The sequence below is a fragment of the Aulonocara stuartgranti genome (assembly GCF_965226115.1).
Source record: "Aulonocara stuartgranti genome assembly, chromosome: 5".
NCBI classification, from domain to species: Eukaryota; Metazoa; Chordata; class Actinopteri; order Cichliformes; family Cichlidae; genus Aulonocara; species Aulonocara stuartgranti.
The window spans coordinates 17,241,063-17,255,248 of NC_138943.1; the positions used below are offsets into that span (position 1 = coordinate 17,241,063).

At 39.4% G+C, this 14,186-nt stretch overlaps 2 long non-coding RNA genes and 1 pseudogene across 3 annotated transcripts; 1 reads left to right on the forward strand and 2 right to left on the reverse strand.

The window, feature by feature from the left end:
• Nucleotides 1–2,694: 2,694 nt before the first annotated feature.
• LOC309706939 (taste receptor type 1 member 3-like) lies at nt 2,695–7,717 on the reverse strand (annotated as a pseudogene). Its single transcript has 7 exons — nt 7,515–7,717; nt 7,088–7,403; nt 6,542–6,913; nt 6,063–6,443; nt 4,298–4,494; nt 3,557–3,669; nt 2,695–3,104 (listed from the first exon to the last, which is right to left on the reverse strand). The product of its transcript is annotated as a taste receptor type 1 member 3-like (transcript).
• On the forward strand, nt 3,758–4,233 carry LOC309706944. The gene is made up of 2 exons (XR_014276828.1): nt 3,758–4,005; nt 4,088–4,233. It is a non-coding gene; the product is annotated as an uncharacterized lncRNA (long non-coding RNA).
• Nucleotides 7,718–11,369: 3,652 nt separating the features above from the next.
• LOC309707373 lies at nt 11,370–12,010 on the reverse strand. The gene is made up of 3 exons (XR_014276977.1): nt 11,854–12,010; nt 11,637–11,771; nt 11,370–11,556 (listed from the first exon to the last, which is right to left on the reverse strand). It is a non-coding gene; the product is annotated as an uncharacterized lncRNA (long non-coding RNA).
• Nucleotides 12,011–14,186: the final 2,176 nt, after the last annotated feature.

Below are 14,186 nucleotides of genomic sequence, written 5' to 3' on the forward strand. Positions count from 1 at the left end.
GTACACAGAAAAACTCCTAGAATTTGCATTTTGCATATATTTACCCCTCTGATTTCCGTAGTATATTTAGTAATATACAATACTTAAGTTTTATGATCTTGTACTGCATTTTCAGTTCTATTCTTGACCCCAACATAAGTATTATTTAAAAGTTGAATATTGTAGTTCACACTCTAGTCATTAATCTGACAGCTTGCCGGTTCTGGTACAAACAAGAAAAACGCAATACAAAAAAGCAAGGTTATAACTCCATGTTTACCAGTTTAAAAAATTAAACTCATAAAAACAATAATAAGATTCCACTAATGCCGCGTGTATTACTCTGAGGCATAACCTTATAACATAAGTCACAACACAAGTCATACCTTAAATTAACAAAACATTACACAGAACATTGTTTCATTGCATTTTTATTCACTTAATGCTGTGACTCTCAAAAGGATAAGTGAAACAACAATCCTGAAAGATAATTCTTTTTTTTTAAAAAACGTTTTAAATCAAGTATGAATATATTTTTGTAACAACTAGTAAAATATTACATGCTACTACTGTATCTATGCACACTGTACTCTTGTGTTATATGATGTATTTGTTACATTGAGAAAAAATGCTTATATGCTTATTAGGGCTGCCACGATTTGTCGACTAGTCACGATTACGTCGACTATCAAAATCGTCGACGACTGATTTAATAGTCGACGTGTCGTTTGAAGCTTTGTAAGATCGCAAAAGACGCAGGAATAATAGCAGGATTTAAGAGTGTAATAACGGACTGAAACAGAAGATGGCAGCACAGCATGTACAAGGATGCCAGCTGCCGTTAAACCCCGAAGAAGAAGAAGCAGCTGTGTCCCAGAATTCATAGCGCGGCCCAGCTTAGTTTCCAACAATGGCGGTAGCTAGTTAGTTTTAATATTACTCTTATTATTCTTTCTGGGTCACAAAATAAACGTTTAACATATTTTCAGGCGAGAATGTAGCTGTGTAAACCTCAAATATCTGGTCAGTTTATCAGGACACCACATATTTTCAAAAGCGCTCCGACGTTTTCGGAGACGTCTGTTACCCACTAGCTCGATAGCTAGCCGGGGGCTAGGTCACTAGCGCCGTGAGAACACCGGACTCCCGGCAAATTGTTTTCAAACCCACCGCTGTCTTTCGCGACTCAGGTTAAATATATATGAGTCACTTAGATAAATTAAAAATGTTATTGTTTGGCTTTTTTTTTAGTATTTTATTTGTTCCTGAGTAAATCGGTTTGGCTGAGATTAAAGTTATAGTTTTTACACAGCTGAATAAACGACAGCTGATTATCAGAAGTGTGAGATGCTGGAGAATATACTCCGGTGTCCTGTTATATTTTAGATAGCAAGGAGTTTATTAAACTTCACCGAAACAATCTGCAAATTTCATTAAAATTGAATAAACTATCATCTTGTCTTTATTTTTAGTTAGCACCTTAAAAGCTTAAAGCTGTAAGCTAATGATAGTTATATAAGAGCAGATGCTGCTGGTGCAATAAGCTGTAGTTTTATGTCCAGTGGATGATGATCTGATTAGTCGACTAATCGCATAAATAATCGGTGACTAGTCAACTATCAAAATAATCGTTTGTGGCAGCCCTAATGCTTATACTTATCCCAATCTAATCTAGTGGATTTTATAGTCTACTGAACTACGGTATATATTACACAGTTGTTCCTATTCTTGTAGGAAGTAAAAAAAAAAAGTACGTTTTTCAAAATGAATGATTCTTTGATTTTCTTATTAACCAGTTTAATTGTTTATTGTCTTTCCTGTGCTTTTGGCTGTGGCTCCTCTTCTGTTTGAGTTGGTGGGACATCCTCTAAGAAGGTACAGAAGTACACCAGGCAAGACCCCAGGTGCAGGCTGTGTAAAGATGCCCCAGAGACAATCCAGCACATAACAGCAGGGTGCAAGATGCTAGCAGGCAAGGCATACATGGAACGCCATAACCAAGTGGCCGGCATAGTGTACAGGAACATCTGTGCCGAGTATAACCTGGAAGTCCCGAGGTCAAAATGGGAGATGCCCCCAAGGGTGGTGGAGAATGACCGAGCTAAGATCCTGTGGGACTTCCAGATACAGACGGACAAAATGGTGGTGGCTAACCAACCGGACATAGTGGTGGTAGACAAACAGAAGAAGACGGCCGTAGTGATCGATGTAGCGGTTCTGAATGACAGCAATATCAGGAAGAAGGAACACGAGAAGCTGGAGAAATACCAAGGGCTCAGAGAAGAGCTCGAGAGGATGTGGAGGGTGAAGGTGACGGTGGTCCCCGTGGTAATCGGAGCACTAGGTGCGGTGACTCCCAAGCTAGGCGAGTGGCTCCAGCAGATCCCGGGAACAACATCGGAGATCTCTGTCCAGAAGAGCGCAGTCCTGGGAACAGCTAAGATACTGCGCAGGACCCTCAAGCTCCCAGGCCTCTGGTAGAGGACCCGAGCTTGAAGGATAAACCGCCCGCAGGGGCGTGCTGGGTGTTTTTATATATATATATATATATGACAATTTACATACACAATCTGTCTAAAAAATACATGTCGGTCTGTAATTCCTGTAAGTATGGATAACAAGTTCAATCAAAATACAAGTTTATTTTAATCACATTAAATACAGAACAGCTGAGAGAAGAATATAATTTAAACACTGCATACTTTCTATCTGCACACTGCCATTGTGTGGCAGTGTTTCACCAGTCTTAACTCACCTGTAGTGAGATGGACAGGATAACGGAGAGGGTGACAGTTTGGAAAATGGAAGTGCAGGGCAGCTGAAGACGACACACCACATCCCCTGGCTCCCCCAGGAAGAGCAGCAGACTCAGGCATGCTCCCATTGTGCCGAGCACAGCCACACAACTCAAGGTTCCCCCAGAAGCCTTTAACAGGGAGTTCCTCGATGCATCAGAAACATGACACCCACTGCACCCTGACATACCAGCAGCAGCATCCCCACCAGCATCATTATCACAGCATCCTGGCTGTTCTAGGTGAAAAACTTAAAGATGGGGTCAGTGCAGTTCGTGCTGTGATTGTGGGACCACTGGTGGTTGGGACACTTAGTGCACTCGATGTCATCTATGAGTGAGAAAGCACAAAAGTTTAGGTTGGTTAAAAACAAAAGAAAAAATTAAAAATGAAAACATTTAAAAATCAGTTTAACTGATGGCTGTGATTTACTGATTTACTGAATCTTAAACATCCTCAAACTTCAATTTTGGGTTTTTAAAGGGTTATTTTGTCAGAATATTTCTTCCCTGCATGCAGTGACTGTTGGAAGTCACATTTCTGCCCAAGAAAGGTTCACGCTGTACAACTATGAAACATTCTCTAATATTTTAATTAATTAAAACGGGCTGGAGCATGCTAATCAGTGAATTTTAAAAGTGCTGGCAGGTAGAGGAATGCCCACGAGATTGACTTGTTCTCATGTTATGTTAAGCTTACCTGCTGGATTATTCTCTATTTCTTGACAAAGATGCAAATAAGCAAGGTCACATATTGGAGACAATGGTGGAAAACCACATTACCCTTATTTGGTGCCTGCCAAACAGTCAATACAGTCAAAACAGCAGGAATGGACACCTTTGACTCTGTGGTCCTGGCCTTTGCCACACATTGCTGAACAGGCAGACTCAGGAACTTGTAACATTTGCTGTAAAAAATCTTAGAAGTCAAATACACTGGACATTAAAGCTTTTATACAATATAAGTTGATGTACATATGTCAGGTTCGACGGTGCCCCGACCGGCGACCTGTGTGTGTGTGTTTGTTCTCCCGCTCTGTTTTTGTCTCCGTTGTAGTTGTTACGCGGTTGCGTAGCAACGGGAGATGTCCGACCCGGAAGTTCCGCCACTCTGAGTGGTCCCACCTGCAACTGATTCCTCGCCAGCTGCTGCCAATCATCCACCATTGTGACAGAACTATTTAATGATGTGGCTGAGTGACAGACAGCGCTGGAGTATTCCACCAAGCCGGGTAGTGACTCGAATTCAGCGAGTGTTAGACAAACGTTTGATAGCGGAGGGAGGCTAACCGCATCTGTTTGCCTTTTTTCCAGGCTACGAGTGAGACGGAGATACGAGAGGAGAGACGTCACTGTTTACGAAAGTTGTATGGACACACGAGGGGAGCACGGAAGGGACTTAGCACTATGGATTACTTTGGATTTGCTTCACTGTAAATAAAGACACTGTTCAATCTTAACGAGCGATCCGCGTCTGGGTTCTCTTACTCATCACTCCCGTAACAACATAGTTTCAAAAGTTACCTTATTAGTGCGCCATCGAAGGAGAGACTTATTGAGGAACAATTTTTGTTCAGTATATTCTCTCACAAGTCCACTTGAGATGAGTTTGTCCAAACCCACTGAATCACATTGTATCCTATGTTTGGGTTGCCGTCTTTGTCAAAGTCTAGATCTGTGCCATTTATGTCAACAGAAGTGTTCTTTAAAACCTGCAACAGCTGCAAAATTCTTTAACGTTATTATTGACACCGTTGTTTGGAAATTGTGTCCAATCATCTACAGTTAGGTCATTAATTTGTTGTAGTGTTGCCCGTGTACACAAACCACTGACGACCAATCAGTCGATCAATATATGATCGATGTGTAAACTTTCAGGTTTAATTCCAGGAGAGAAAAAACTGCCTTTAGAAAAAATTGTATTAACTGCTTATGAATTAAAGACATTAATTATTCATGTTCCCCCACATTTAGAGGCTCAAAATTAATTAGAAATTTGTCTAACCAGCAGTTTCATGGCTGTATTTGTCATGATCTGTGTGCGCAGATGGTGTATTTGAAGAGAGGACCCAAAAGCAGACAAAACTAATCTTAAGAAAAGGCAAGCCAACTATTTAAGGCTGCATGAAATACAAAAAAGGCCAAAAGAAGAATAAGACTTTACTAACAAAAAACTAAACTGGCCAAAACTAAATGCTAAACTGGCGTTCCAACGAGGGACAAATGGGAACAGACACAATATATACACATGAAGGCGATTAAGAAAAGTGGAGACATATGGGAACACAAAAGCAACAAATCAGGCATAATGAGACAGGGGAAGCGAAACTGAACACAATGCACATGACACGAGGGACTGTGAAAATAAAATAGAAAGACAAGGACACCCAGCCCTGACAAAGACGGAGATAAACAAACATGGAAACAAACGACAGACTGGGGGAGACAAAGGATGAAACACAGGAAGAAGAACATGGAGACAGAGCACAGGGACGAGAGAGAGAGGGCAAGAGATATGACAGAGAGGAGGGAACGCCAAGGAACAAAACACAGAGACCAGACCAAAGGAGCGGGAACATAAACTGATAACCCTAGATTAACTTAAAACTAACCTAGAGATTTCTAAACAATATAGAAGGAAAATTACCAGGGATTACCAAACGATACCATTTCTAGTCCTCTGAATTAAACAAGAAAACCCAACATAATAAAATCTAGAAACTAGGTTCGCTTCTCAAATTCAAAATTAATTTAACGAGATTCAAAAGTGCAAAGCACAGAACACTGGGTCACGATCCCAGTACCATAAAAAGATAAATCCTGTTCCCTTCTTAAGCCATAAGAAATGAAGCATAATATTTGATATTCATTCTGTGTTAAATTTGAATTTTATAGTGTTTCACTGTAATTTTCATGAAAGGAAATACAGAGGGGCTTAGAACAAGGGGTAAAGAAGTGGTTATTGGATTTTCATCCAAGTATAATTATGATAGTTTAATATAAGTATGAAATTTAAAATTGTTAGTTTAATTACTTGTTAATTACTTGAACCTCTTAAAATGGCTAACTATATTTGAAAACGAGCTTTAGGAATTTGTATTAGAATTAATGAAATGTCCTAATGATGAGAAAAAGCTGACAATCTGCATCTCACTCACATCTTAATTGTTTGATTTAAAATACAAAATGCAGTGATGCACAAAGGCAAAATTATATACCTATTAAGAATTGTGTTTTTGGCCTGCAAATTAAAGACCTAACTATATGTACTGGGTGAAAAAAAAATCACCTTCCAGGGATAGATTTTACTTCCAGATCCCCACTTACAGGCAGTTGAATTGCACTCCAGCAGGTTATGCAGTGCCTGTGCTACACTGTAAACAGCAGCATACACACTGAAAGCTGATGTCTGGACTGCAGGTGCTTCCACTATGCTAATGTTGTCTGGTAACAAATTCCAGCATTGTGGTCAGGGATTGTTTGACTGATTGATTGTGACTTTCTTGAAGAGCTCCATTGCATAATCGGCGAACAGGCCGAGGGTGTCTGTTTTGTCAACAAATGCAATGACTGTGCCAACTGTTTCAATGTTGGGCAGAGAAGTCACTCGAGTATGTATTGCCCAACTTGTGCTGCCAATCCACACAAGCGTTAAATTACTCCTGATAACCTAGAAAAAATGAAATGGTTTACCGGTACTGAACAAACTCCATACACTAATAGATTATAATAAATTTCTTAGTTGCTTTAAACTTCTGCTTCACCAACCTCTTTGAAAAAGGCCACAATTGGCTCTGGAAGAGTAAACACCACTACCACTCTGACACTGGTCACTCGAATGTTATGAATGATGGTTTTGATCGCTGGTTTGGGGTCAGTGTACACTGGAATCAGACTCTGATAGGCCACACAGACAGATGTGTTTTCTGCCAATTTGTTTACTGTCATTTTAGTGAACATCTGCACACCTCGTTGCCCGTACTCCTCGTCACTGCCCACAATTGCCACCCAGTTCCAGCCAAACTCCTCTATTTTCTTTATCATGACATCCACTTGCCATTTATCACTTGGCACAGTACGAAAGAATGACGGGTAGAGAAGTTTATCACTGAACTTGTCACTGGTGGCCCCATAGCTAATCTGGTGTGAAAATTAAAAACAGAAAATCAGAGATACTTACCTCTAATTTATGTTTATCAGGGTTAAAAAAGGTTAAATTGACTGCTGAACAAAACCAAATCCAAAAGAACAAGTTAATTTTTCTGTGATATAACCTGGCACCAATACATGGAGTTTTTAAAGATTTATTTTTACATTTGAAATATTTATTGCATAATGAGTCAAATCTTTTCCAAGTTTTCCAATGACTGACACCATTTCTGAGCCAAGAGGACCAATCACTGCAACTATACTGGTCTCATGGTCAGTGTAATTACACTGCACAGGTAGTTCTTGGTCGGATTTTTCAGTGAGGAAGGACAGAGTGGGCTTTATAATAATTGAAGATTGTCTGCATGTGTCATAGATTTCATAACCTAACTTGATGCCAGTGAGGAGAGTCTGATTTCTGTTGATTTCATCCACTGCATATTTCATGGCTATAGCAAGTCCCAGTGTGCGTAAATTTAAACTGTTCAGCCACAAGCAGAAAACAGTAGAAGTCGTTGTAAATCAGGGTTAGCATACACAGTTATTCTGATTCTCATATTATTAAGAAATGGTTGTTCATAACCATCCTTACCTTTTACAGCTTATCTGGTTGGTCTCTGTTATGTCACTGAGATTACTGGTGACATCATTAATGGGAAAGAGCCCTCCAAGCATAATGTCCCCAGACAAACTGAAGAGGTTGGGAGAAATGTCGCTGACCCATTCAGGCAAACTCTCACTGCAGCTCAGTGTAAAGAAACAGCACAAAACCAGCAGAGTGAAACATGAAGCCATATCGCCAGTAAGCCAAAGCAATAACAGGAGTATAATTATATACCAGTGCATAATGATAGGTTGTTTTATGCAAATTCACCTGTAAGTTGTCATGCCCTCCCTCTTCTGGCCACCCAAACCTGACACTTCAGTAAGAGCATATCATAAAGAAAACAAATAAACAAAAATACATGTGTAGTATAAAGTTTTTAAAATCACATTAAACAAATTTTGACTACTGTTTGTGAGGATTTATTGACACAGTCTCATTTAATGTTCTTGATGGTTTTCTGAGAAAAAACATTCTCTTTGCACCTTGTGTGTATGTTTGGGTCTATGCTGTGTTGGTGGTGTTCATATTTCCGGAGTATTTTCATAGAATTTGTTTGTGGTTTGAAATTTGTTTTCCTTTGGTGTAACTATCAATGATTCAATTCAATTCAAAAAGTTAGCGGCCATCCAGGTCTTTATGTCCTTAAGACATTCCTGCAGTTTAACTAATTGGTGTGTGTTACCTGGCTTCATGGATAGATAGAGCTGGGTGTCATCTACATAGCAGTGAAAATTTATGCTATGTCTTCTAATGATACTGCCTAAGGGAAGCATGTATAATGTAAACAGAATTGGTCCTAGCAGTGAACCCTGTGGAACTCCATAATTAACCTCAGTGTGCGAAGAGGACTCTCCATTTACATGTACAAATTGGAGTCTATTAGATAAATATGATACAAACCACTGCAGTGCAGTACCTGTAATACCTACAGCATGTTCTAATCGCTCTAATAGGATATTATGGTCGACAGCATTGAACGCTGCACTGAGGTCTAGCAGGACAAACACAGAGATGAGTCCACTGTCAGAGGCCATAAGAAGATCATTTGTAACCTTCACTAAAGCTCTTTCTGTGCTGTGATGAGCTCTGAAACCTGACTGAAACTCTTCAAATAAACCATTCCTCTGCAGATGATCTAGCTAAGACTGCTGGGTCTAGAGATGCTTTTTGAGTAAAGGTTTAACTACAGCCAGCTTGAAGGCCTGTGGTACATAGCCGATTATTAGAGATAGGTTGATCATATTTAAGATCGAAGAATTAATTAATGGCAGGACTTCTTTGAGCAGTTTTGTAGGAATGGGGTCTAAAAGACGCGTTGATGGTTTAGAGGAAGTAATTATTGAAGTTAACTCAGAAAGATCAATTGGAGAAAAAGAGTCTAACTTAACATCAATGGTACTAAAAGTAGCTGTAGATAATATTACATCTGTGGGATGATTATTGGTAATTTTTTCTCTAATGATAAGAATTTTATTTGTGAAGAAGTTCATGAAGTCATTACTAGTTAACGTTAAAGGGATTGTTGGCTCAAAAGAGCTCTGACTTTTTGTCAGCCTGGCTACAGTGCTGAAGAGAAACCTGGGGTTGTTCTTATTTCCTTCAATCAGTGACGAATAGTAAGATGTTCTGGCTTTGCGGAGGGCTTTCTTATAAAGCAGCAAACTATTTCTCCAGGCTAAATGATGATCCTATAAATTTGTGACACGCCATTTTCTCTCCAGCTTACGAGTCATCTGCTTTAGGGTACGTGTTTGAGAATTATACCACGGAGTCCGGTACTTCTGATTTGAGACCTTAGTTTTCACTGGAGCTACAGTATCCAGAGTCGTACGTAGTGAGGAGGTAAAATTATTAACAAGATAATCGACCTCTGTTGGGGTAGCGTTCAGATAGCTGCTCTGCTCTATGTTGGTACAGGGCATTGAAGATGATAACAGTGGGTGGATTATATTCTTAAACTTAGTTACAGCGCTTTCAGAAAGACATCTACTTTGATAAAGTCTACTCTCCACTGCTGTGTAAGCAATTATTGTAAAAGTAAATGTTATCAGGAAATGATCAGACAGGAGAGGGTTTTCAGGAAACACTGTTAAATGTTCAGTTTCTATGCCATATGTTAAAACAAGGTCTACAGTGTGATTAAAGGGGTGGGTGGGTTCTTTTACATTTTGAGAGAAACCAATTGAGTCTAATAACAGATTAAATGCCATGTTGAGGCTGTCATTTTTAGCATCTACATGGATGTTAAAATCACCCACAATAATTATTTTATCTGAGCTCAGAACTAAATCAGATAAAAAGTCTGAGAAATCAGACAGAAACTCTGTGTAAGGCCCAGGTGGACGATAGATGATAACAAGTAAGACTGGTTTCTGAGTTTTACAGCTGGTGTGGACAATGTTAAGCATCAGGCTTTCAAATGAATTAAAAGTCTGTCTTGGTCTTCCGTTAATTAATAGGCTGGTGTGAAAAATTGCTGCCACACCGCCCCCTCGGCCTGTGCTTCGAGGTTTCTGGTAGTTAGAATGACTCGGGGGTGTTGATTCATTTAAACTAACATAATCATCCTGCTGCAACCAGGTTTCTGTAAGGCAGAGTAAATCGATTTGTTGATCAATTATTAAGTCATGTACTAACAGAGACTTGGAGGAGAGAGACCTAATATTTAATAATCCACATTTCACTGTTTTACTCTTTGGTTCGGATGTGGATACTGTATTGTTCTTTCTTTGTGATTTTTTATGTTTAAGTTGTTTGTTGCTGGTTTTTAGTTTGTTTTTTGTCTTTTTGGGAGCTGACACAGTCTCTATGGAGATGGGTTTTTGGGGGGGGTAGCAGGAGGAGAGAAGCTGCAGAGAGGCGTGTAAGACTGCAACTCTGCTTCCTGGTCCCAACTCTGGATAGTCATATTTTGGGGGGTTTAATAAATTTGTCCATATTTTTAGAAATGAGAGCTTCTCCATCCAAAGTGGGATGGATGCCGTCTCTCCTAACAAGACCAGGTTTCCTCCAGAAGGTTTGCCAATTATCTATGAAGCCCACATCGTTTCTGGGACACCACTCAGACAGCCAGCAATTTAAGATAACATGCGGCTAAACATGTCACTCCTGGTCTGATTGGGCAGGGGACCAGAGAAAAAAATGATGAGTGTAGTGATTCCTGGTTTGGTCACTGAGTTTTGAGTTGCTTTGGACTCCTGTTAAGAGTTTTCTATTCTCTCTGTTGTTCTAGTATTTTTGATTATTCTTTGGTTAAGTTTTTTATTCCTGTTTAGATTTCATAATCATTCTGATACCCTAGGGTTCTTGTGGTATTTGAGTTCGAGTAGTATTTATGAAGTTTAGGATTCATGTTTTGATTTGTTCATTAATCTAAAAGTCAGGTTGATTTCTCGCTCTCTTTTATTCAGATTAGTTACATTTTATTTATATAGCACAAAATCACAAGATAATACTATCCAGAGTAAGAATATGGTTAGTCAGGCGAAGTACAATAACCTTGGTTTTATCTGAATTTTATCAAGATCTTAATGTTTAACTAATTGATGTGAGTCATCTGGCTTCATGGATAGATAAAGCTGGGTATCATTTGCATAGCAATGAAAATGTTTGCAATGCCTTCTAATAATACTGCCTAAGGGAAGCATCTATAATCTAAATAGAACTGGTCCTAGCATGGAACCCTGTAGAACTCCACAATCAATCTTAATGTGTGAAGAAGACTCTCCATTTACATAAACAAATTGGAGAGAGTTAGATAGATATCATTCAAACCAGTGAAACACAGTACCTTTAACCATGGCATGTTCTAATCTCTGTAAAAAAAAAATATAGTGTCATGAACCGAAGTTCCGAGCGCAGGCAGGACCCAGTAGCAGAACACACACACTAGGGAATGAGCGAATAAAGAAAGTAATTTTTTATTGAAACTAAAGGTGTCCCGTGAGGGTAGCCAGAAAAACAACGGGTGAAACCAGATGAAACCGAGGGACCGCACAGGGAACGCCGAGAGCGGGGCTGTGAGAGGCTGTAAAACAAAAAGAGAGACAGATTACTGGGGTGCGGAAAAAAGGCAGCATACGAGGGAAGGTGGAGTGTGCGTCTCACGGTGATAGCCGGGCCGAGAGAACCAGAGGGGGGTGGAGCTCCAAGAGGGGTCGAGACGGCGAAGCTGAATGTGAACCGAATCTCAGGCGGACAGGTGGACAGGCAGGTGGCTCAAAAAACACGCCGAGTTGTGATCTGGGTACACAGGGAAAGAAAAACAGTGTTAGGTCCGATGGAGAGTTTGTCATACGAGTTCTTTTCCGCAGGCGTACGTTACCGCTGAGAGGCGACTACGGACTGGCGTGGAGCAGCAGGTAGGGCAGGATTAAATAGTCCACCTGGTGATCGCCTGGGATGGGATGCAGGTGTGGGGTTAGCAGCCACGCTCGTGGGCGTGGACATCCCAGCAGCACCCCGGACGCCGGGCCGCGGACCATGACATATAGCTTAAATACAGCTATATAATACAGCTTAAAGGCCTGTGGTACGTAACCCATTACCATAGATAGATTCATTTCATTTAGGATTGAAGCATTAATTAATGTTAGGACTTCTTTGAGGAGTCTGATAGGAATGGCGTTTTAAAGACACGTTGATGGTTTGGAGGAAGTGATTGGTAAAGTGGACTCAGAAGTACAACATGGATACAAACGAATAGTCAGCTCAACAGACCTCTGACTGTTTGTTAGCCTAGCTACAGTGCTGGGGTTGAGAAATCTGGGGTTGTTCTTTTACTTCAAGGTTTTTGTTGTTGAGCTTTAGTATTGTTGTATTATGGAAGCTCTCGTCGTCACGGAGGTCTGGATTCCTGTTTAGTTTTCATGATATTTTCTCTGTCTTAAGCGTTACTTCGAGTCTTTGAATTCCTGTTCAGTATTTATGAAGTTTTAATGCCTTTGAAAAAGACTTATTGTTCTCGTGTTTGGTTTAGATTCTTTGGTCTGTATTCAGCTTCAGGTTAGCTTTTGAGCTTGTTTTTTGCAAAGGTGTATTTTCCTCAGTGTTTCACTGCCAATTCTTTCAGCAGTCACTTCTTTCACCCTTATCTCTGTCTTTACATTTAAGACTTGTTATACCCATGTTTTGTTTTTTGTCTTTGGGATCTTTTGTTTTATTTTTGACAATTGGTTGCTTTTTGGTTGAGTTTTGCTTCCATTCAGTTTCCTCTATTTCTGCACTTGTGTCCCATTCAACCAGCTGTCCTTTATCCCTAATCAGCCTTCTGTGTGTACATACTTCAGTCATCCTTGTGTCTATTGTTTGTCTGCATCATGAGTCCTCTGAGCTCCTTTGCATGTGTTTCCTGATTACGCTTTGCTTTTGGATGATAGTTTTGTTGTTTTATGTTTAGTTTAGGTCTTCAATCAGCCACAATAATGGGTCACTTTTTGTTTAGTATTCTGCCTGCAGTATTCCACATTTGATTCCTCCCCTGTAAAATCCACACACTAACCATGCTGAACCTGTACAGTAAATTGCTGTGTCTGTTTGCTGAGATGATATGAAACCAAAACCTTGTTATCTGTTAACCCATAAGAAGTATCAACAGCCTGACAATGATCATATTGATAACAATATTAATGGTAATCATTTTAATGCACACTTTAAAGCACTGGTACAATGCTTTGAATAAAACATACATTAATGAATTTTACAAACACACAGTCAAACATACAGTCATCCATTTGCTCATACGTAACTCATATTACATTATATGTAAACTATTTGTTAATATTGGGTGAAATATTAACAAATAGCTAATCTTTAAAAATTAGCTTTCAGCAGCTGTTTAAAACAAAACACAGATTCAGTCAACCTGAGAGACTGAAGAAGATTTCCTGAGTTTCAGTGCAACAACCTAAAAAGAGTGGTCCCTTTTGAATTTAACCTCCTAAGACCCGAACTCTTCCAAGGCATGCATTTTTAATTTCTCTTTGATATTTGGGCTGATTGGGACCTGATGAATGTAAAAACAAAGAATTACCAGATTTTTTTTTTTAACCTAATTTTTGTTTCTAAGAAGAATGAGAGCCACATATGAGGATATTCATTTAAAATGTTGATAGAACAGTAGCAGTATAATGTCCTCGTAAGTGGATATCAGGCCCTTGTAGAGCAAAATTTAGTATTTTGGTCTAAATAACCCAAAATGTGGTGTCCACATATTTGGACGCCAGGACCTAGGAGGTTAAAGTAAGAATGTGAAACAGTTAAAAGACCCCCATTAAATGACTGGAGAAGCGGATTCAGGTGTGATATGTAAACAAGGGCTTGGCCATGTATAGGTTTAAAGTAATTGATGAATTAACACAATCTTTAAATGAATTTCGCTAGTTTTTGTGCATTCTGGTTCAGCTGAAGATAAGTTACAGAAGACTGAGAGATATGTGTGAAAAGCGAGTTACAATAATTGAGATGAGACAAAGTTCTACATTTATAGAATTTTTAGGACATTACATCTAAAAATTCTTTGTCTCAAAGAAAATTTGAGTCAAAAGGAAATTACTAAAAATAATGAAGCATTCGCTGAGGTAAGAGACTTTTGAGGTTTGTTAGACTTACCTGAAAAGTACAGCTGTGAATTGTCAGCAATGCAAGGAGATGACTTTA